At 42.5% G+C, this 14,289-nt stretch overlaps 1 protein-coding gene across 1 annotated transcript in view; it reads left to right on the forward strand.

Annotated features, from left to right (window-relative positions):
• Positions 1-14,289, forward strand: part of LOC148067921 (myelin basic protein-like) — a 52,789-nt gene that overhangs the window by 38,123 nt on the left and 377 nt on the right. The gene's annotated exons all lie outside the window — the stretch shown is intronic.

The following is a 14,289-nucleotide window of genomic DNA, read 5'->3' on the forward strand; positions in this document are numbered from 1 at the left end:
GAGTCAGAAACAAATGTTCATGCCAGGAAAACACATCAAAGCTACTGGCTCTAAAATAAATACTACAGTTCCCTGTTTATTGAAAGTCGGTGCCAACTTTTCATTCATCAACTTGTTGGCATCGAATACCATTTTTGTTGCTGATATTAACAAGTGACAGTGATGCCGTTGTTTTACCATGAATATCATCCGTGTCAAGTACTTTTGTCGAATTCTCCGTTTTCACGTCTTATCTGTGGAAGGATCTCTGAGGGCCTCGTGTCACAAATGCCATATGGGTTCTCAGAAACAGAGAGCAGCTTTTTCCTCCGTCCATGTGGGTGCTTCAGATTGGACATGGATGCCAGCGCCAGATGGATGTTTCGCCCCTGGGTAGGAGGTTTGGTCTCGAGCCACATAGGAGGAATACTTCCCGTGCCTCAGTCCCACCAGGCTTCTTGTTATGGTCCTCTTCACATTGAGATGGAGGAGATGACTGGAGCCCACTCTCTGCATACTTTATCCATCCGTTGTTGATCCGTCTTCCTTGTCCGGCAGAGAAAACATCTGGTTTCTTTCGCCTACGTTCAACCTTGTTAAGAGGTGTTATGTTTAACGATGCTGAACCCAAGAGCAGACAGAGGCGATGTTCCAGGGAATACAAAAAGGGGTTTATTGAATAGGAGGGGAGCAGGTAGTAGATGAGGAAGCCGGAGGGAGAGCGAGGTCGGCGAGCTGGAGTGAGTGATCCGGGTTACTGCAGGTAGAGGAACAAAAGTTAGATGTGGTCCAAAAAACAACAAGAGACTCGAGTAAGAGAGAGAGGTAGCAAATAAACTGAGCCAGGCACGTATAGTTACCACGGTTGTGCGTAGTACGATCTGGCGCCGACCGTGGGGAATCCAAGGGTTTAAGAAGGGTGTTGATTGGGGATGAAGACCAGGTGAGCATGATTGATGATGAGGACCAGGTGCGAGGTGAGACGACAGGGGGAGTGGCAGACCAGGAGGAGGAAAACACAGCAGACTGCTGTGACCACAACAGTACCCCCCCCTCAAGGGACAACTCTAGGCGGCCTAGGCCTCTCTGGGTGAGCCCGATGGAAGTCACGGATGATGGAGGGGTCGAGGATGAGACCCCGCGAAACCCAGATTCTTTCCTCTGGCCCATAACCCTCCCAATCCACGAGGTATTGATGCCCCCTGCCCCGACGACGAACGTCCAACAACCGCCGGACTGTGAAAGCTGGGTGGCTGTCAATCAAACGGGGAGGAGGGGGGAGAGGGGGCGGGGGGGAGAGAGAGCTGACGGAGACTGGCTTAAGGCGAGAGACATGGAAGGTGGGGTCTACGCGCATGGCTGGAGGCAGCTTGAGTGTGACAGCTGAGGGGTTGACGATGGAAACAATGGGGAAAGGACCAACAAAACGAGGGGTTAGCTTCTTGGAGCCAGTCTTTAAGGGGAGATCCTTGGAGGACAGCCACACCTGTTTGCCCATCCGATAGGCAGGAGCGGGAGCCCAGTGGCGGTCGGCAATGCGCCGGTTCTGCTCGGCAGAGCACAGCAGAGCGGAGCGTGTGACCCTCCACATCTTGCGGCAACGGCGGAGATGATGTTGAACTGAGGGGACGGCGATGTCCTCCTCCTCGGCGGGAAACAAGGGTGGCTGGTACCCCAGGGAACATTCGAATGGGGACATGCCGGTGGCCGCACAGGACATGGAATTGTGGGCATACTCAATCCAAGAGAGATGGTCGCTCCATGCAGAGGGGTTGCGCGCAGCCACACAACGAAGTGCGTTCCCTAGGTCCTGGTTAGCTCTCTCAGCCTGCCCAGTCGTCTGTGGTTGGAATCCTGAAGACAGGCTGACAGAGGCTCCAAGCGCAGAACGCCTTCCAAACTTGGGAGATGAATTGGGGGCCACGGTTGGAGACGAGGTCAGTGGGAATCCCGTGGAGGCGGACGACATGCTGCACAAGCAGCCGGGCGGTCTCTGTGTCAGTGGGGAGCTTGGGGAGGGCAATGAAGTGAACTGCCTTCGAAAATCTGTCCACCACCGTGAGTATCACAGTGTGGCCCCTAGAGGGAGGAAGACCGGTCACAAAGTCCAGGCCGATGTGAGACCAGGGCCGGCCAAGAACGGGAAGGTGGCGTAGCAGACCAGCAGGAGCTTGATGGGAGGACTTGGCCTGAGCACAAACCTTGCAGGCGAGCACGAATGCCCGAGTGTCAGCGTCCATCGCTGGCCACCAAAAGTACCTCTTCAGGAGGGACAGGGTGTGGACCACGCCAGGGTGACAGGCAAAGCGTGATGTGTGGACCCACACCAGAACTTGGGAGCGAACCGCACTGGGGACGAAGAGACGGTTAGGAGGACCGTTACCCGGATCCGGTTCGGTGACTTGGGCCTCCCGGATGAGGGACTCGATCCCCCAGGTGACGGCAGCGATCCTGGGGCAGGAAGGAGAGAGGATAGTGTCAGGGGAAGCCGGTGCGTCCTCAGGGTTGAACTGACGAGAGAGGGCATCAGGCTTGACGTTAAGGGAACCCGGACGGTAAGTGAGGGTGAAATTAAAACGCCCAAAAAACAGGGACCATCGGGCTTGGCGGGAATTTAGGCGCTTTGCTGCCTGGATGTAGTTCTTGTGGTCGGTCCAAACCACGAACGGTTGTTCAGCCCCCTCAAGCCAGTGGCGCCATTCCTCCAACGCCAATTTCGCAGCCAACAGCTCTCTGTTACCCACATCATAGTTGCGCTCAGCAGGTGCCAGCCGCCAAGAGAAAAACGCGCAGGGGTGAATCTTGAACTGGGACAGGACCGCCCCCACCCTTGTGTCAGACGCATCGACCTCCACGATGAATTGCCTGGAGGGGTCAGGTTGGATGAGAATGGGGGCAGACGAGAAAAGTCTTTTTAGATCCGAGAAGGCAGTCTCCGCCTCGGGTGACCAGGCAAATGGGAGGGCAGGAGAGGTGAGACGAGTGAGAGGGGCTGCAACCCTGCTGTAGTTCCGGATGAACCTCCGGTAGAAGTTTGCAAACCCCAGAAACTGCTGCAGTTTCTTGCGGGAATTGGGGATGGGCCAGTCTGTCACAGCACTGACCTTCTCGGGGCAGGTCCTGACTCGTCCGCTCGCTATGATGAACCCAAGGGAGGATACAGAGGTGACACTGAACTCGCACTTCTCGGCCTTTACATACAGTTTGTTCTCCAACAGCCGCTGAAGAACTTTTTGGACGTGCTGGCAGTGCTCCTCCTGGTTCCGAGAAAAAATAAGTATGTCGTCCAGATAGACAAAAACTGAGCGGTTGAGAAAGTCCCGGAGGATGTCATTTACGAGGTTCTGGAACACAGCAGGGGCATTAGAGAGACCGAAGGGCATGACCAGGTATTCAAAATGGCCGAGGGGGTGGTTAAAGGCAGTCTTCCACTCATCCCCTTCACGGATGCGCACCAGGTGGTAGGCATTGCGTAGGTCCAATTTCGAGAAGACTGTAGCGCCCTGCAGTTGCTCGAATGCGGAACTGATGAGGGGCAGGGCATACTTGTTCTTGATCGTAATGTTGTTGAGTCCCATGAAGTCGATACAAGGACGAAGAGACTTGTCCTTTTTGGAGACGAAAAAGAAGCCAGCACCAACAGGGGAGGAGGAGGGTCTTATGAGGCCAGCCGAAAGAGAATCTTTGATATACTTCTCCATGGCCTCCCTCTCAGGCCAGACAGGCGACTACTGGGCGCCGGGGAGGAGATCAATGGGACAGTCATAGGGGCGATGAGGGGGCAGGGTGAGCGTACGACACTTGCTAAACACCTCCCCTAGGTCATGATAGGCTGGGGGAACCAAGGAGAGGTCGGGGGGTACCTGGGGCGAGGGAACACCTCCCTCTGCTGGAGGCAGGGCAGATTGAAGGCAGGTGGAATGACAGAAGGTGCTCCAACCCACCACCTTGCCAGACAGCCAGTCGAAATGGGGGTTGTGCCGCTTGAGCCAGGGGTAACCCAGGACCAGAGGGGTAAGAGGAGACTGGATGATGTGAAACTGAAGTTTCTTATGGTGATTACCAGAAACAATTAATTCAAGGGGCTTGGTACGATGAGTAATAAGGGCCAGGTGGCGGCCATCTAAGGCGTTAGCGTTTAGGGGCGAGGGTAATTGTTCGAAAGTAATGCCAACCTGAGATGCGAACTTGGCGTCAATGAATTCTCCCGAGTCCACCAGGGCGGATACCGGCAAGGGACGGCCGAGGAACAGAAGAGTGGCATCCAGGAGGGAGCGTGAACCGAGAGGAACGGGGACGGAAGGGGGGTGGCTCAGCAGGGCCCTCTCCTTTTCATGTACAATCCTAGATTTTCACGTACAATTCTTGATTTTCAAGTACAATCCTTCATTTTTAAGTAAAATCTTTGATTTTCACGTTAAATCCTTGATTTTCACGTACAAACCTTCATTTTTAAGTACAATCCTTGATTTTCAAGTACAATCCTTAGTTTTAAGTAAAATCCTTGATTTGCACGTTCAATCCTTGATTTTCACGTACAATTCTTGATTTTCAAGTACAATCCTTCATTTTTAGTACAATTCTTGATTTTCACGTTAAATCCTTGATTTTCATGTACAAACCTTCATTTTAAGTACAATCCTTGATTTTAAAGTACAATCCTTGATTTTCAAGTACAATTCTTGATTTTCAAGTACAATCCTTGATTTTCAAGTACAATTCTTGATTTTCAAGTACAATCCTTGATTTTCAAGTACAATCCTTGATTTGCACGTTCAATCCTTGATTTTCACGTACAATTCTTGATTTTCAAGTATAATCCTTGATTTTCAAGTACAATTCTCGATTTTCAAGTACAATCCTTGATTTTCAAGTACAATCCTTGATTTTCAAGTACAATCCTTGATTTTCACGTACAATTCTTGATTTTCAATACAATCCTTGATTTTCAAGTACAATCCTTAATTTTCACTAAAATCCTTGATATTCAAGTACAATCCTTGATTTTCACTAAGATCCTTGATATTCAAGTACAATCCTTCATTTTTTAGTACAATCCTTCATTTTCACGTACAAAGTTTGTTGCTTTCGTAGCTTTGATATATGTCCATTTCTTTCCATTCAAACGGTGTAATTGCATTAATACAATTCAGGTCTGTTATTTTACAACATGTGAGAGTTTAAATAAACTCCATAAAAATCAGCTCCCTTCAAAATAAGAGCAGATAAAAGTCCACATAGCTGATAGTAGCTTCATGACCCACGTTTCATCAAAGAAGTAGTTGTAATTGAAAGTAACTTGTGCCTCCTCTTGTCATCAGTGTTACATAAGTCATTGAGGAGTCTATGGGTTTAGACTAGTTATTTATACTGGCCAACCATTCTGTGTTTTATTCATGTTCTGGGGTGTGTGCTGAAACATAACCAGTTCAACTGGTAATAGTAAGCTGAAAAGCTGGGGTTCACAGATTGATTGAGAGACTCTTAAGTGCAACGATCTTCTTAGGAGCGCTCTTAACCCTGTAACACCCAAATATAGAAAAACCTAAAAAAAATAATAATTGACCTTTCAGATGTTGTTTTAGGAGGCCTTTGATGCAGAAATTAAAGAGTTTTTTTTAAAAAAATGTTTATGTATGTTTTTAGAGAAATGTTGTAATATTGCAACATTGGGCTTAGTTGGGAGCAGAATTTCTGTTGTCTGAACAATTCAGAACAACTAGGCTAAGGGTTCATTTGCAGAGTTGATTGCTTCCTTAGCCCCCTAACAGTATAACATTAATAATAATCACACATTAGTCTTATTTTTATGAAGTCATTTATTAAAAACAATAAAAAATATAACAAAAATATTAAACAAGATAAATCTCTTTAAAAACGTTTTCCCCCCCTCTTTTTTTCTTTTTATGACATTGGTCATGAAGACTTTCATTGGTGGTGAAAGTCCCAAAAACAGTCCCTGTCGTCTGTAAAGCAAAGGCGAACATCACACTTTCTGCATTGTGTGTTGGTGTATCCTTTATTGCAGTGTCTGCAGCGTCCTCTCCCTGTCTTCCTTGGGAAATGGGCAACTAGATCGTTGCGTACATCCAATGGGAGGTGCGCACATCTCTTGGATGGCCTCTTCTGAGCATTCAGAGGGCTTCCTTTGCCTGAAGATGGCCGTCCTCTCTTTGGAGTTTGAAGTGTTGCGTTTACCAGGATGAGAGAGGATGCTAGCTGTGCCTGAAATTGTCTCCTGTTCATTGTCTCTTTGCTAGACATCTTGAGCGCTTTACAGTCCCGCTTGTAGAGCAGCCAGGCATTGACCACAGCGAATGCCCAGAGTCTCTCTTATACTAAGAAGGAAATGCAAGATGGAGCTTGACTCACTCTTAACTGCCTTCTTAGAGACAAAATACTTAGAACATTTCACACACAACAAAAGAAACTACCCTCCACCTTGTGAAGACGTTTCCAAAGGCCACTAAGAGCTTCTTACGAAGCTTCTTTGTCTTGATCTTGAGATTCTCCGAAGAGGGCAGTTAGGAATGAGTCTGGGAGAAACCCTTATCTTAGCTCCTTCTTAGCCGAACCCTTCTTAAGAGCCCTCTTACTTCTCTAAGAATGTAATATATATGACATCATACTGCATGTATGCATGTAGTTGTTTATTTCAACCATCCAGCACCTGTAATAACATTTTATTTAAGGGTGCTAAACAACAAATACAACATATTATCATATTTGCTTAACATTATAATACTTTTAACTTCTTTTTCTACTTTACTTTTCTCACACAAAAAAATGTCCTCTTGTCTCTTGCCCCGAACTCATTACCATAGAAGTTGACTCAAGGACGATTCCATAGTTTGCTTGTTAAATGGTGTTTGGAATTAAACTACAGCACCGTCAGTTGCATTCCCGATGGTGTGGAAACAACACGTTGTCAGGAAATTGTTTTTTAAGGTCCACATGGGAGTTTTGTTCAAGACACGAATGTCTTAATCCACAATTATCTACAGGATGTATTTCCCTGAGAATATCTTAAATGAAACGACCTAAGGCTGCGACAATTACAAGAATATAAATGAGACATAACAGCGTCTCATATAGAAGCTTGTTCGTCGTCAAACATCTGCGCTCCTCTGCTCCCCTGAGGATGAGTCTCACGCTCTGGTACTTTCTAATGAGCCTGAGCGTCTGATGCCAGTATCAGCATCTCCACGGTGACTGACAGGTCATGATGTCTACAAACAAGCTGTAGAATCTTCTGGGTGCAACAACGAGATGCAGTTCAGATGGTTTTTGCTTTGATAGCTCAAGGGTTTTCCATGATAATAAATGTAGCTTTAATATCAAGAGGTTGAGAAGTATATCAGTGTCGTCGGAATATTGAATGATGAAAGTAACATTTTAAATGGTGGAGCTTTGTTTTTGTTTTTTACTTTGATGTTGTTGTTGTTGTTGTTGTTTTTTAACCATTGTGTAGTCTCTGGGTCAAGATGAACGACCTCCACCACTGCATATGTATTTATGTAAACCAGGGAGATCGTTCACCTTGACCCAGAGACAACACGAGGGATACCACAAACACGTTTGTTTTCAAGCCTCCGGGTCATCTTGACCCAGACACAACACAAGGGATACCACAAACACGTTTGTTTTCAAGCCTCCGGGCCACCTTGACTATGAGGTAACACAAGGGATAAAACAAACACGTTTGTTTTCGGGCCTCGGGGATCACTTTGACCCAGAGAAATCACAAGGGATACCAAAAACACATTTGTTTTCTTAAATAACATGACAGCAGTGGTAACTACTCGTTCGGCGCAGGAGGGAACACACAAATTCTTTGTTCTTATCAAAATAAACCAGGTTTTAAGTATTATTTATGTTGGTTAAATCCTTCTCGCTCTGGTTTGCGTCAGCGGCAAATTAAACTCCCACTGACGGGAGCCATGAACACGTTATGATCAGCGATGACTCAGACAGTCGTTCATAGAGAAAACGGCAGCATGTGTCATCAACCTCCACTGTACCCCGAACCTTTAGATCTTCATCATGTCTTTGTCTGGTTTATCCCGTTGAACCTCACATTTCATCCTGATGGAAGAAACTTCATTTTAAAATGGTTCAAAAGTGTTGATGCTCTGGCATGTTCTGGAATATACATAATACAAGTTAATACTGAGGCCACATTTTTACTTTTGTAGTAGTAAAAATAGCAAGTAAGCAAGCAAGTTGACACTATAATATCAATTATTTTTTCATTTAATTTAAAAGGCTATACATTAAGAAATGTGAGAACATTTTTTTTTTAATTATTGGAATTAATATATCAAACTCCAATTAAAAAAACATTTCTTTTGAAAATGTTAACCTTTTAAGCATTGAATTATTTTTGGGAATAATTTTATTTAAATATATATATATATTTTATTTTATTTTTTTTAATTTAATGTATTCATGTTCAAAATGAATACAGAACAGGGGTCACCTTGACACAGAGATAAGACAAGGGATACAACAAACACGTTTGTTTCCGGGCCTCAGATGTCACCTTGACCCAGAGACAACACAAGCGATACCACAAACACATTTGTTTTCAAGCCTCTGCTTAATTTAATTTTTTTATTTTATTTATTTTATTTAATTATTTTTATTTATTCATATTCACAATGAATACAAAACAATATTTACACACATTTTTTGTAAATATTGTTTGATGATGTAATGAAAACATTTTTTATTTTTTTATTTAAACAATTGCTTAAAACAATATCAATGCTTAGAAGAAAACATTTTAAATTAAAAAAAAATCAGAAAGTTATCATTTAAACTTTCAATATTCCAACTCTAACTTGTTCGTCCCTTTCTAGCCCTCATTTATCATATTTAAATGAAGCAGAGTCTGGGATTTTTCTCTCTACGATCATAACAAACAAATGAGTGGAAAAAAATTGTGGATTAAAATATTCATTATAAAATGATCAATGTTGTCTTAATAAGACAGACCATCAATTTGGTGAATGAGAAAATATTAATACGTTTGTGAATAATTTAATATCCACTCCTGTAACTACAACTACTGTGTGTTAATTAATGATCAATATTGATTGTTAATGTAACTGATTCACATCAGTTACATTGAACATCTCAACGTGACTAGTGAGGCCTTTCGGGAATTAAGAACTTTGTACCGCTCTTTTCAGTATTGATACATATGGATTTTAACGTAAAAGGTGGCTCAGCATGTTTTTTGTGCGTAAAATTCCCTTAGTACATGAGGCCCCAGGATGAACATGGAAGTATTCAGTCCACATGAACAGGTGATCAGGAAGTATTCAGTCCACATGAACAGGTTATGAGGAAGTATTCAGTCCACATGAACAGGTGATCAGGAAGTATTCAGTCCACATGAACAGGTGAACAGGAATTATTCAGTCCACATGAACAGGTGATCAGGAAGTATTCAGTCCACATGAACAGGTGAACAGGAAGTATTCAGTCCACATGAACAGGTGAACAGGAAGTATTCAGTCCACATGAACAGGTGAACAGGGAGTATTCAGTCCACATGAACAAGTGATCAGGAAGTATTCAGTCCACATGAACAGGTGATCAGGAAGTATTCAGTCCACATGAACAGGTGAACAGGAATTATTCAGTCCACATGAACAGGTGATCAGGAAGTATTCAGTCCACATGAACAGGTGAACAGGAAGTATTCAGTCCACATGAACAGGTGAACAGGGAGTATTCAGTCCACATGAACAAGTGATCAGGAAGTATTCAGTCCACATGAACAGGTGAACAGGAAGTATTCAGTCCACATGAACAGGTGATCAGGAAGTATTCAGTCCACATGAACAGGTTATGAGGAAGTATTCAGTCCACATGAACAGGTGAACAGGAAGTATTCAGTCCACATGAACAGGTGAACAGGAAGTATTCAGTCCACATGAACAAGTGATCAGGAAGTATTCAGTCCACATGAACAGGTTATGAGGAAGTATTCAGTCCACATGAACAGGTGATCAGGAAGTATTCAGTCCACATGAACAGGTGAACAGGAAGTATTCAGTCCACATGAACAGGTGAACAGGAAGTATTCAGTCCACATGAACAGGTGATCAGGAATTATTCAGTCCACATGAACAGGTGATCAGGAAGTATTCAGTCCACATGAACAGGTGAACAGGAAGTATTCAGTCCATATAAGGTGAACAGGAAGTATTCAGTCCACATGAACAGGTGATCAGGAAGTATTCAGTCCACATGAACAGGTGAACAGGAAGTATTCAGTCCACATGAACAGGTGATCAGGAAGTATTCAGTCCACATGAACAGGTGAACAGGAAGTATTCAGTCCACATGAACAGTTGAACAGGAAGTATTCAGTCCACATGAACAGTTGAACAGGAAGTATTCAGTCCACATGACCACATGAACAGGTGAACAGGAAGTATTCAGTCCACATGAACAGGTGATCAGGAAGTATTCAGTCCACATGAACAGGTGAACAGGAATTATTCAGTCCACATGAACAGGTGATCAGGAAGTATTCAGTCCACATGAACAGGTGAACAGGAAGTATTCAGTCCACATGAACAGGTGAACAGGGAGTATTCAGTCCACATGAACAAGTGATCAGGAAGTATCCAGTCCACATGAACAGGTGAACAGGAAGTATTCAGTCCACATGAACAGGTGATCAGGAAGTATTCAGTCCACATGAACAGGTTATGAGGAAGTATTCAGTCCACATGAACAGGTGAACAGGAAGTATTCAGTCCACATGAACAGGTGAACAGGAAGTATTCAGTCCACATGAACAGGTGATCAGGAAGTATTCAGTCCACATGAACAGGTTATGAGGAAGTATTCAGTCCACATGAACAGGTGATCAGGAAGTATTCAGTCCACATGAACAGGTGAACAGGAAGTATTCAGTCCACATGAACAGGTGAACAGGAAGTATTCAGTCCACATGAACAGGTGAACAGGAAGTATTCAGTCCACATGAACAGGTGATCAGGAAGTATTCAGTCCACGTGAACAGGTTATCAGGAAGTATTCAGTCCACATGAACAGGTGATCAGGAAGTATTCAGTCCACATGAACAGGTGATCAGGAAGTATTCAGTCCACATGAACAGGTGATCAGGAAGTATTCAGTCCACATGAACAGGTGAACAGGAAGTATTCAGTCCACATGAACAGGTGAACAGGAAGTATTCAGTACACATGAACAGGTGAACAGGAAGTATTCAGTACACATGAACAGGTGAACAGGAAGTATTCAGTCCACGTTCCCTTTCGACGTCTGCAGCCGAGGTTGAACATCTATACTTATAGGAGTTATTTTAATGACACTCACATCTTTGTCTGGCTGTGACAACAATGGCTCAGTGTTCCGTCCAACATTCATATTCCGAGCTGCACTTGCACCATTGCTGCCTGTGTACACTGTGTGCATTGTCACGGAGGCAGGAATGCTCTGGACGTCCTCTGCTGTAGGAGACGCTGGACATTCGGCTCATTTGAAGTGATGCAATGAAGATGATGAAGTGTGAGAGGGAGGTGTGATGAGAGGTTGACAGAAATACCTTGATGGTTGTTCTGACTGTTCTTGCTCGTCCTCTGTCTCAACTCTGTCTTCTGTTAGTGTTGAAGTATATCATCAGAATATTACAGTTGGATTTCACAACTTTGTGTAGATTCAAAGTTGTTGGTGTAACAGTGTCACCATGATTGGCTGAAAGTTCATCAGCTCCAGGCCGAGCCAACTTGTGACCTTTCTATGTGGAGTTTGTATGTTCTCCCCGTGTTGCGTGGGTTTACTCCGGGCACTCCGGTTTCCTCCCACAGTCCAAAAACATACAGAGGTTGATTGAGGACTTGTGGGAAATTGTCCATAGGTATGAGTGTGTGTGTGTGTGAATGTTTGTGTGTCTTTGTGTGTCCTGAGACAGTCTGGCATCCTGTCCAGGGTGTCCCCTGCATCTCGCCCAAAGAAACTGGGTAGACATGCGGTAGAAAATTAATGGATAAATTTGGAAAATGTATTTTAGAATCATTGCAAGTATGGTATGATATTCTATGAATGAAAAAAAAGCATTCTCTTTGAAAATATTTCATTCTTTTCATTGTAAAAAATTAAATAAACCTTTCAATGTACAAATTATTATTAAATTTTTTTTTTTTTAAAACAATTCAATTTGTTTAAAAAAAAATATTTTTTCATTTTAAAAAAAGAGCCAATTCTTTGATGGCTTTATTATACCAGAAAAGTGAATTCATAAATGTTAAATTCAATCATTGAGACTTCTATTGGAACTTCCTTCTTCTAATGTGTCTCTTATTATATCTTTTGTTGCGGGTTCTTGAATCAATGGTCATTCAAAATACAACTCATATATTCTTTTACATCTTGTCTCCCCCTGGAAAAGCACAGAGACAGGACATACCTCAGCAAAGGGCTTTACTTCACGTGACTTTATAAATGAAATCGACTTTCACGATTTAAGAAAGAAGGTCCTTGACAGAAAGTGAATCGTTCTGAAAGCTTGAGTCAGTCTAGACCAGCTAGCGTAGAAGCATTATGTTGTATACACATAAACAACACAACTTTCACACTCGGATGAATACAAATTGTTGTTTATTATTTATTGTATGCTGTGTTTTATAAAGTAATGGTTGGTTTTCTAGTTGTGTATAGAACGTGAGCAGCAGTTGGAAGACACATCAGTGAATAACAACTATTTACATATCTTAAAAGTGATTTCAAGTATTTTGCTAATCGAACAATACGTTTATAAATGTTTGAGAAATCACCCTATTTTTTTTTTGTATCTTCCATTTTGTTTGATACATTGTTTTTTGTTCATTTGATTCTTGAGGTAACCTTTTTTTCCCCTTTAATTCTCCCTTCCATTGAGTGTTTACTGATATGTTTATTTAATCGTATTTTAGTAAAAAAAAGTACATTTGAAAAACGATTCTACATAAATCATATTTTGTTGTTTAGACCACAATTGTTTTATTTTGTTGTGTAGATACACTGAAAAACAAAAGTCGTTAATCATTTATAAAAAGGTCTTAAAATAATTACACTTGTTGTTATTTATAACATTTTACATTTGTTTTATTTTTGCCCTTTTTCCATCACTATGTTCTCATCATGTTGTGGTTTCACAGCTCCTGCGATCTTCATTCATCTTGTTAAGTTAAGATAAGTGAGACGTTAAGGTTTGGTCACGGGTCTGCTGGACTTCTCTGTCTAAACTCAACAAAATGTGTTTTGTGTTTTCTTCGTGCCGTAGTAACATGGTTTGTTTGTTTATCAAATTTGTTTTTCTTTCATCGTCCAGAGATCAATACTATGATTTAAACACCAGGTGCAGAGAAATGTCAAGATCAACACAAGTATAACACTCTGAGACATCTTCTGTTTAAGCTTTCCAGGACCTCCACCACACATTCACAAGTCGACCAAGCTCAACAGATTGATTATCACAATGTTTACTCTTGTTTATTTGAGTTTTGCTCCATTTTTATTTTGATTGTTCTTCAGCAACACAAAATCTGAGTTCACCCAAAATTCAATTAACTTCACTCATTTTCTATTCACCCTTATATCAACTAATGTTGGATTATTTTCAGAGTAATCTGTTCTTTTTAGAGTTATAGACAAAAATGTTTGTTCATTTTAATGTAGCGACTGGAGCTCAGTTGTCTTCGTCTTCATCTTCGTCCAAAAAGACACTTAAAAACATCAAAATACCTCCATATACTGCTCGTCTGTAACGTCTCTCTTGGATTGAAGCATCGACATGAGAAGAATTGATCAAGAAGAAAATGAACAAATCTATATTTTACACTTGTTTGTAGCAGAAGCTAAGAGGCTAACATGCTATCTTCACTCGGAGCTTGTGTGTTTCCTGTCTGTGTAACATGTTAGCCTCTTTGCTTCTGCTACAAACAAGCTTAAAATGTAGATTTGTATATTTTTTAGGAGCAATTTCTCATGTGGAGGCTTCAATCCTAGATGGACATTAGAGACGAGCTGTATGGAGGTATTTGGATGTTTTTTAAGTGTCTTTTTGAACAAGAGGATTAAGAAAAGCGTGCGCTGCTCGCTACATTAGCATGCACATACATTTATGCCTTTCCCAAAAAGATGCGGATTACTCTGAAGATTCTTACACCCTTGAGTTGACATGAGGATGAGAAAATGATTGGACATACGTGTGTTAAGAAGTGTATTCTGAGGTCAGTCCAGTGCGAGAGTTCAGCTCGGTCCAGAGGTTCAGCCTCAGTAGCAGCA

Source organism: Callionymus lyra, chromosome 13 (genome assembly GCF_982586985.1).
Source record: "Callionymus lyra chromosome 13, fCalLyr1.hap1.1, whole genome shotgun sequence".
NCBI classification, from domain to species: Eukaryota; Metazoa; Chordata; class Actinopteri; order Syngnathiformes; family Callionymidae; genus Callionymus; species Callionymus lyra.